At 39.0% G+C, this 8,391-nt stretch overlaps 1 protein-coding gene across 1 annotated transcript in view; it reads right to left on the reverse strand.

The window, feature by feature from the left end:
- Positions 1-7,276, reverse strand: part of LOC145501648 (uncharacterized) — an 84,521-nt gene extending 77,245 nt beyond the window's left edge. The window contains exon 1 of the mRNA XM_081481076.1: positions 6,663-7,276. The gene's annotated coding sequence lies outside the window, so the exon portion shown is untranslated. The remainder of the gene's footprint in view (positions 1-6,662) is intronic.
- Between the last annotated feature and the right edge of the window lie 1,115 nt (positions 7,277-8,391).

An 8,391-nucleotide genomic window follows, 5' to 3' on the forward strand; every position in this document is an offset into this window, starting at 1 on the left:
CTTCTAACTCTTTTCCAATTAATACAAATAAAAGATCGCCGGAAGACCTCGAGCACAATTCGCGGTTAAAGGGAGGGTTGCACGGTTCGGCGCATGTCTGTATTATCAATGTTATCGCTTTGGAAACCCCATTTAGATGTGGTTCAGTAATCACACGCTGTAGTTAGTCGTGGCAGAATGACGGACTACCAAAATTCTCAGAAGAATTCAGTAGGTTTTACCCACGCTGTCGACCGTTGAATTTAGTGTTGACTCGTACGATTTATTCTACGGTTGATGATTTTACGGCTATTTGCATGTGCAATCAGGTAACTTGTTTACGATTGCTTCATAAACAATGGAAAACTGGGCCTGTGCCAAAAAGCATGCGCAGGCAAATAAATAATACAGCCATGCGTCGAACCGTGAAACCATCCATTCAAAGGGTTCCTACGCAAATTCGACAAAGATGTACAGCTTCTAGAGTGCCTTTCATACGATTAACTTCTGTCTAATATTCGACCACACTTTTCCTTCCGAAATTTAGTCATTTCCGTCCAGAGCCTGCCAGAGCCTGAGCATTTACAAAGTAAGTTCATTCCATTGATCTGAAGTCTGGCATGTTTTACCAACCGACGATTTACAATCTGCATTGGTGTGATAACAGATTTTTGGGCCGCTTAAGTTGTTATCCTTGTTACAACAATCCAGAGGGAAACGCTTGCAGCGACGGAGTTTCTCAGACTCTTAGAGGTTTCGGGATCTGTTACAGCAAAACAAACCAACGGGAAGACAGAGAATACGCAGTTACTTGGGTAGAGTTTAATCCACTAACGTACTCAAAACGTAACCCGAATGTAACCAATACGGGATAGTGGTATCCGGCGTCCCACCACCGGGGGCGTAACCCAGGAACAATTTACAAAACACCTGTATTTATGCTAGACTCTAAACAAGTGATCTAATATTTCGTGTAATAATCCTAAACTCCTGTTGGCTGCCAATGAGCTAATTGTTGTTCTAGGCTATTCCATCATAGGCAGTCAGTTATTCTGCTCGTAAATATTAACTACTTACAACTTCAGGTAATTCTCACTACAATGTGTTACACGATGATACAGATAGACAGGTGGCCACCATGGTTATCGGACTTTCACTTGACTGCTAACTGTTGGCTTTTTTATGGTTATGAATATCGGCAAATTCTCCCCTTGCCTTGGCTTTTCTTCATGATTCTTGGAACTTGAAGGTTGATCTTTCAACAACAAGAGCGAGAAAAAGAAATGTCGGATTGCTCTTTAAAATGAATAGGCTGCGACACTCTCATTCCGCTGCATTCAGAGTCGACTAAACTCAGCAGGTTTCAGATGAAACCTATTCAATATAAGTTTTACATCTAAACTGTCGAGCAGATCAAGAAAAGACCTCAGCAACATGCCATACATAACAATATTTACCCGTTCAGAGAGCTAGCGAAAACTACAGATGAAACATCTATCTATATCTGATGTAACTTCAAGGCAGACTGAGGTCAATAAACAAATTCAGTATGGCCACGACGCGGAGCACATAAATGTAGAAAATACTGTATCTTCGTAAAAGATCCATTTGTCTTACCTTCATTAAGTGATAGATCAGTGATACATGTTGCAATCTTTGTCTTCGAGAAATCGTACACAAGTTAGCAAGCACAACGTTCCGGTCCGGATTGAGCTACGAAACAGTTACTAAGATCTAGACGTCATGCAAGTGAGCCTACAAGCGAGTGAGCGTAACTGCGATGATAAATCATATCTTCATCTGGACGCCATGTCGATCAATTAAAACAGACTAATCAAACTACCGAAGCATGGCGTGACATTGGCACACCCAGGCATGGCGCCAGCGACGTGCAAAATCTACCATCAAATTTGTCGTTTCACTAATTGTTCAAACTAGCTTTCCCCTGGTGATCTGAGCATGATCGATATATTCTAGAGTAAATTGGTTCTTTCCTGGCAAAGGATAAAATAGCATAAACGTATTATTGCTTATTGGAGCAGTTTTGTTTAACTTGTCAGCTGTCAGTAAAATAGACAAAAGAGAGCTAAAGGCTGTCTACAACAAACGTAATATGCACTCCAATAGGCCACTTTCGATACATTAAAATTCAGCTTGATGATGAGGCCTAGAGGACACAAACAAAAGAAATTTAATAAACATGGTCATTCAATTTCCTCTGTTTGTGTCCTCTACGCCTCACTTTAATATATGGAAAACGGTCAATCTCTTGAAACGGTCTATTTCCTATCGTATAATAGCCCAAACTATTCTCGCATTTTGATCGGTTCTCGCCTATAATCTATTAGAGGACAGACGCACGTTTGACGTCATCATTACGTTTTTCCCTCTGTTTTAAAATAGCGGAAAGTTTTGAGAATTTAGATAATATTTTACGTGACTGAGCGAAAGATAAGTTCCAAAAAAATTCTTGTCGAGGAATTAAACAGGTACGAGAAGCAGGAAGAAGAAAGAAAAAGCCGTTTCTTTTTAGAAAATGACTCAGAAAAAATACTCGAACAGTCTCAGTCGGTATTTGAGCGAGACTAACAAATAGATTCCATGTTGCCGTGCGTCTGTTCTGAAAAAGATCACAGAAGACGTCAAAATGTGGTAAGAACAAAAAAGTGGTAAACGAGGCGATAGCCGTGTGTGCCACTGATGTTCTTACACAACATTTTGACGTCATCGGTGATCTATTACTAAGCAGACGCACGGACACATGGAATCTATGTGTTAATCAGAACAAAATTCATGTTTATCGATATCACATTCTTGGGTAGCACTGTCATGCAATAAAAAATAATTCGAAAACCATTCAGAGTATAAAGTCAAGAAATTATGATGTTATAGGAGATAAAGAAGGCATTAGGTCTGTACGTTTTCCCAAACTTCAAATATTCGTGATCATTCGTCGAAATATTTGCACAAATTTACAGAGCCCAGTATGGAGCCGCCATGTTGGTGTGCCTCCGCGGTACACCAACATGGCGGCCGGAAAGTAGTGTGAACATCTGCAACTTACTTTGGCTATCTAAGCGACTGCTTATCTAAAGTGTCAAGCAAACATTTAAATAAGCACTTTTCCTGATACTTTAACTTCTAAAAAGGCTAAAAATCACGAAATTAACCTCTTACTAACTGAGCGCGACAGCCGCACCGGGGATTATTGGCCCGAGGTCATGGCAGTATGGACCGAGCGCAGCGAGGTCCGTACAAAAACGACCGAGGGCCAATATTCTTCAGTACGGCTCGAGCTAGCTGGGTTAGTAAGTAGTTTATTATACGGCCTTTGCGCCATGTTTGTTTGTTTTCTGTTAGAACGCACCTCCGATCACATGAATTCAAGGCGCTTCCGCCGTAACGTGTCGTTGATGACGCGAGCAACTCAGAAAGAACAAGCTACCACGAGTTTGAAAACAAATTCATTGAACGTAAATCATGTTGAATATAAACAAGACTTCAAGACAATTTTATAACTAACAGAAATGTGCAAACACGCCGAATTCACCCGCTTCAAAAAGAGCATCTTCTTCGTTTTCGTCAGTCGCCTAAGCGGCTTGTGGCATGTTCAGTTCCGTTGCCGTGCTCGTGAACCGGTGACTTGCGCTCCGCAGCTACTACGCTTTTCGATTTTTCCAACTCATTGTCCTTGAGAATGTTGAATGGATATTCTTTCTCAGTTAAGTATCGCTGTATAAAGCGCTGGAAACTGGAAATTGTTGGTAGTTCGTACTTTTCTCCATTTTTACTGCGTGTGTTCAAAAAAAAAATTGGACAAAAGGCGATCAAGCTCCAACGCAGGTAGGCTTTCAATTCTTTCATTTGTCATACCGTTAGCTTCCACGTAGCGGAGAAGAGTGTTCATATCAGTAGCCGTCTTCAGGATAATAAAATTTGCTTGATAAATATTCGTCTTCCTCGTCCATGTTGTAAGCTCTGTAAAATATCGGTCTTTTAGGTAGTTTCTTTGCGAAGGATAAGAGTATTTACAAGTTTTCTTTTCGTAGTTTTAGTTGCAAATTTTGATTGTGCCGCCTTTTGAAAACAAAAAATACACAGCTTATGACCGTTTCCGTGGAAACGGTCCGTCTGGCGAAATCCCGACCAAGAAAGAACCAATCAGAAGGCTCGAATTTACCTCAAGACTACCCTGCCATATAATAAATATAGGATATTGCACGGTGGCGAGAAGATAAGAATTTTATGTTCGAGTGGCAAGAACAAGACTCTCGCTTGAGTGTCGAAAGTTATCCGCATTTGTTTTGGTTTTGCATTACTACGTTAAGTGATTGGCTGAAAAAAACACTTTCTCATCCAATCAGAAGTAAAACCAAAACCAACCGTGACTCGTTCACACACGTTCCTCCCGCTTAGCGTCAGCTTCATGTAATTGCTAGGAGTTTTGATTGGTTCAGTTATGGATTGTCTCTGACTACTTAACTATACTTTTGAGTTTTCGACACAATTAGAAACCGTTCTTTTTCGCAATATATTAAAGTAAAAAAGTCATTTTATAATAAAATTGATTAGATGCCAAGTTTGGTGTATGGGATGATGTCTGACACGTGACGGTATTCGGCCAATGAAATGTCGTCTCAGCTAGAGCAATGGCGGACACGTTTGTGGTTGCGTGTGGAGAGCCAGTCGCACGGAGTTTTTTCCCCTTACAATAAACGAGCACGGGAGTGCATATGTTCGCGAATATTCGTGAATACTGTATGCAAAGAAAATATATTTTCACAAGTTACCTCGTATGCTTAAACATTACCAGTTAAAGTGAAAAAGAGATGTTTAGCGTGAAGTTTGAAGGCAAATGTAAATATTTTAGTTCTATTAAACTTGTGAGTCTACGGAAACCTGCGCCGTCACGCAACTAAGATGCAGGGAGGGAGGGAGTGTATGATCACAGGTTATCACGCAATGCGTCAACAAAATGCAATTTTCGTATATTTATAGAATAGACCTCCACTTGCTAACCATAGAACAAGAAAGTCAAATCCACAGATAAATACTGGACTCTGTCATTGTGTTATATCTGGCCGTAAAACTGATGTTGTTCATATAAATATGTTGATTTCAGTAATAGCCGTTGAAAGTCAGCTAATGAAATCACGATATCACATATGGCTTGCTAAAACAAAAGAAGATCATCCAAACCTTACGCATTTCATATGCACAGTAAAATCACAATACAAAATAGCAATAAAAAGTGCAGGCACAAAGAAATGGAAACCTCTTGTAGGATATGTGAGGATTTAATTAATATTTTAGATTGTATTTTCTATACCTATCTGTATTTATCTTTTACCCATTTGACCCATTTGTCTATTTCTAATCCCCTGTCAGGTGCATAGTTCATTTTATCTATAATGTACCACATGCCTTTGGTCTGTTTTTGATGCTTGTATAGTACAACCTAAAGCTGTAATGATGATTATCTATTTTTCATCTTTTTTCTTTACCCCTTGTCGCTATTGTATTTGTTAGTAGTGTACTGTAAGTCGTGTAGGCATTGTAATTTAAATTATGATGTAAATAGTTGGCGCAATATAATGTAAGCTGAGTATAGTGCTGTAAGTAGTCTAAAGAGTGTACTGTTTGTAATTGTATTGTAAGTATTGTTTCCCTTGCGTTATTGCGAATAATGATAATAATAATAATAATAATAATAGTAATAATAATAATAGTAATAGTAATAATAATAACAATGAAAGCTGTAGGCGTCGAACACTCTGTCATAATCTTTGATTACTGCTAGTCTGCTACAATACAATACAATATATGTTTATTGAGTAATACGCTTCACTATTTAGGTGTAAAACTTGAAAATTTCAAACGACTTGAAGATTTGATCGTAAGAAAAGCATTTCACCCGCTCCCAAGCTCTTTTGCCAACCACAAGACAGGCCACGCAAGGGTGATTTTGGTGCACGCCATTTAGAATGACGTCACTGTTTATAAAAAGAAACATTAATTTGAGATTCACTAATCACGCTAACTTTGTCTTTTGCTTACACTTCAAGCGTCACGGCGTGTCTCGAAAACTCAGACCTCGGAAACTCAGACTGTAACTTTTGCTTTTATCATATGCTCCACGCGTAAACTCGCAGCTAAGCTGTTTTAACTCTTTACCAGACTGGAAAGAGAAATATTTCGAAAGTTGTTGAATTTAATACAAATAAAAGGTCGCAAGACTTAATTCGTTTCGCTCACACAATCTGCGGTAAAATTTTACTCAGTTCATTCCATTGATCTGAAGTCCGGCATCTTCGTTTTAGCAATCGACGATTACAGCTGTCGTTGGAACTTGAAGGTTCATCTTTCAACCACAAGAGCGAGCTAAAAACGAAATGTCGTCTCGCTCTTGAAAATGATCTCGTTCCGCCGGGCTAAGGAGTCAACTGATACTCAGTATTTTCCAGATGAAACCTATTCAATTTAAGTTTCACATCTTAACTGTCGAGCAGATCAAGAACAGACCTCAGCAGCATGCTACACATAAAAATATTTACCCGTTCAGAGAGCTAGAGAAAACTAGAGATGAAACATCTATCCATATCTGATGTAACTTCAAGGGAGACTGAGGTAAACAAATTAATGTAGAAAATACTGTATCACCGTAAAAGATCCATTTGTCTTACCTTCAATAAGTGATAGGTCAGTGATACATGTTGCAATCTTTGTCTTCGAGAAGTCGTACACAAGTTAACAAGTACAGCGTCCCGGTACGGACGGAGCAACGAAAGAATTCCAAGATCTAGACGCCATGTCGATCAATTAAGACAGACTCATCAAATATGCGCATTTTAATACGCATGTTTAAAAACTACCGAAGGATGACGTGATATTGGCCCTTCCAGGCATAGCGTGTGGCAAAATCTACCATCAAAGTAGCCTGCGAACAGGCTCCCGGCGAGGACGGAAAAAATTTCGGCGAACGCGAAACAGAAGAATTCGGAGGGCAAAGCGATCGCTTCGTTCGGGCTCACCGGAGCCTGTTCGCAGGCTACCATCAAAGTTGTCGTTTCACTAAGTGTTAAAACTAACCGTTCCCGTGGTGATCTGAGCATGATCAATATAGTCCAGCCGGTAATTTGGTTCTTTCCTGGGACAGGGTAAAATAGCGCAAACGTATTGTTGCTTATTGAAGCAGCTTTACTTACCTTATTAGCTGTCAGTAAAATAGACAAAAGAGAGCTAAAGGCTGTCTACAACAAACGCAGTAAGGTCGTTGCGCATTCCAACAGTCCACTTTATATTAAGGGGGTCTTATACTCTCAGAAATAAAATTTTCACCAAAAAAACATTTTTTTGGAACATGAAGATTCAACACTCCTGTCCATTTGTAAATCGTATTCTGAAATGATTTTCCTCTAATTACTCCTGAATTTACGTTTAAATTAAGAAATCTGAACACTTCTAGCTATATTTCAACATAGCAACACCCATAGCAACCATTGTTTACAGTCTAAAAGTACTCACAAAATGGATTCAATTCAGTACATTTTAATGATACTTTACACAAACGCTTTAAAAATGTGTAGTTATGACAATTTTGCATCATGGTCCTGAACATTGTTGCTTCTACCATCTTATACGCTCCTTATACTTGGTTAACATTTCTATGACTGGTGTGTATTCGGGTGTTCAATGAAACATTTATGTAAAACCTTTAAATATACCCCTCCCCTGCCCCTAACCTCCCCCCCCCCCCTAGTTCACAGGGCTAATTTGGGCTCTCGGGGACCGAAGTAAAACTTTAAAGCCTTATTTCTCAAAATGACCAAATAGGCGGATCATCAATATCTCGCACACGATATCTCCACTGGGTTTTAACCGAATGTTGTCAAATTTTCAACATTGATGAAGGACACAATTATCTAGGTCTTAAACCTCCCAAATTTGCAATTTACGAAAATTTTCCCTGTTATTTAGTTAATATAGTTAATATTAGTCAATATTAGTACACTTTTTCAACATTTCACGAGAAAAACCCCCTCAAAACACTGTTTTCTGAGGTTTGTCTCCTGGACAACTTGCTTATGGACAGGATGAACTTAATTCCATACTTCTCGAACCATTCATTATCACGTTATCGTGTTTATAATGAACACCACTTTTTAACACTTAGGAGCTAGTTATTCATTAACTATCGTGGCACGTGACCTGGAAAAGCTCATTTTTGAAGTCAGAGTGCAAAGTCCTTTAACGTTATACCAAAACTGTTCCACAGAGTTGTTTTGCAAAAAAAAATTTTTCTAGGTATAAGACCACATTAACGGTTAGGTAAGGTTAGTGCATAGGGTTGAGGTTTGTTCTGGGTTTATTATTAGGGTTAGAGCTAATTTATAGGTCTAAAGTTATCTTTCA

This window comes from Orbicella franksi, chromosome 10 (genome assembly GCF_964199315.1).
Source record: "Orbicella franksi chromosome 10, jaOrbFran1.1, whole genome shotgun sequence".
Taxonomy (NCBI): Eukaryota; Metazoa; Cnidaria; class Anthozoa; order Scleractinia; family Merulinidae; genus Orbicella; species Orbicella franksi.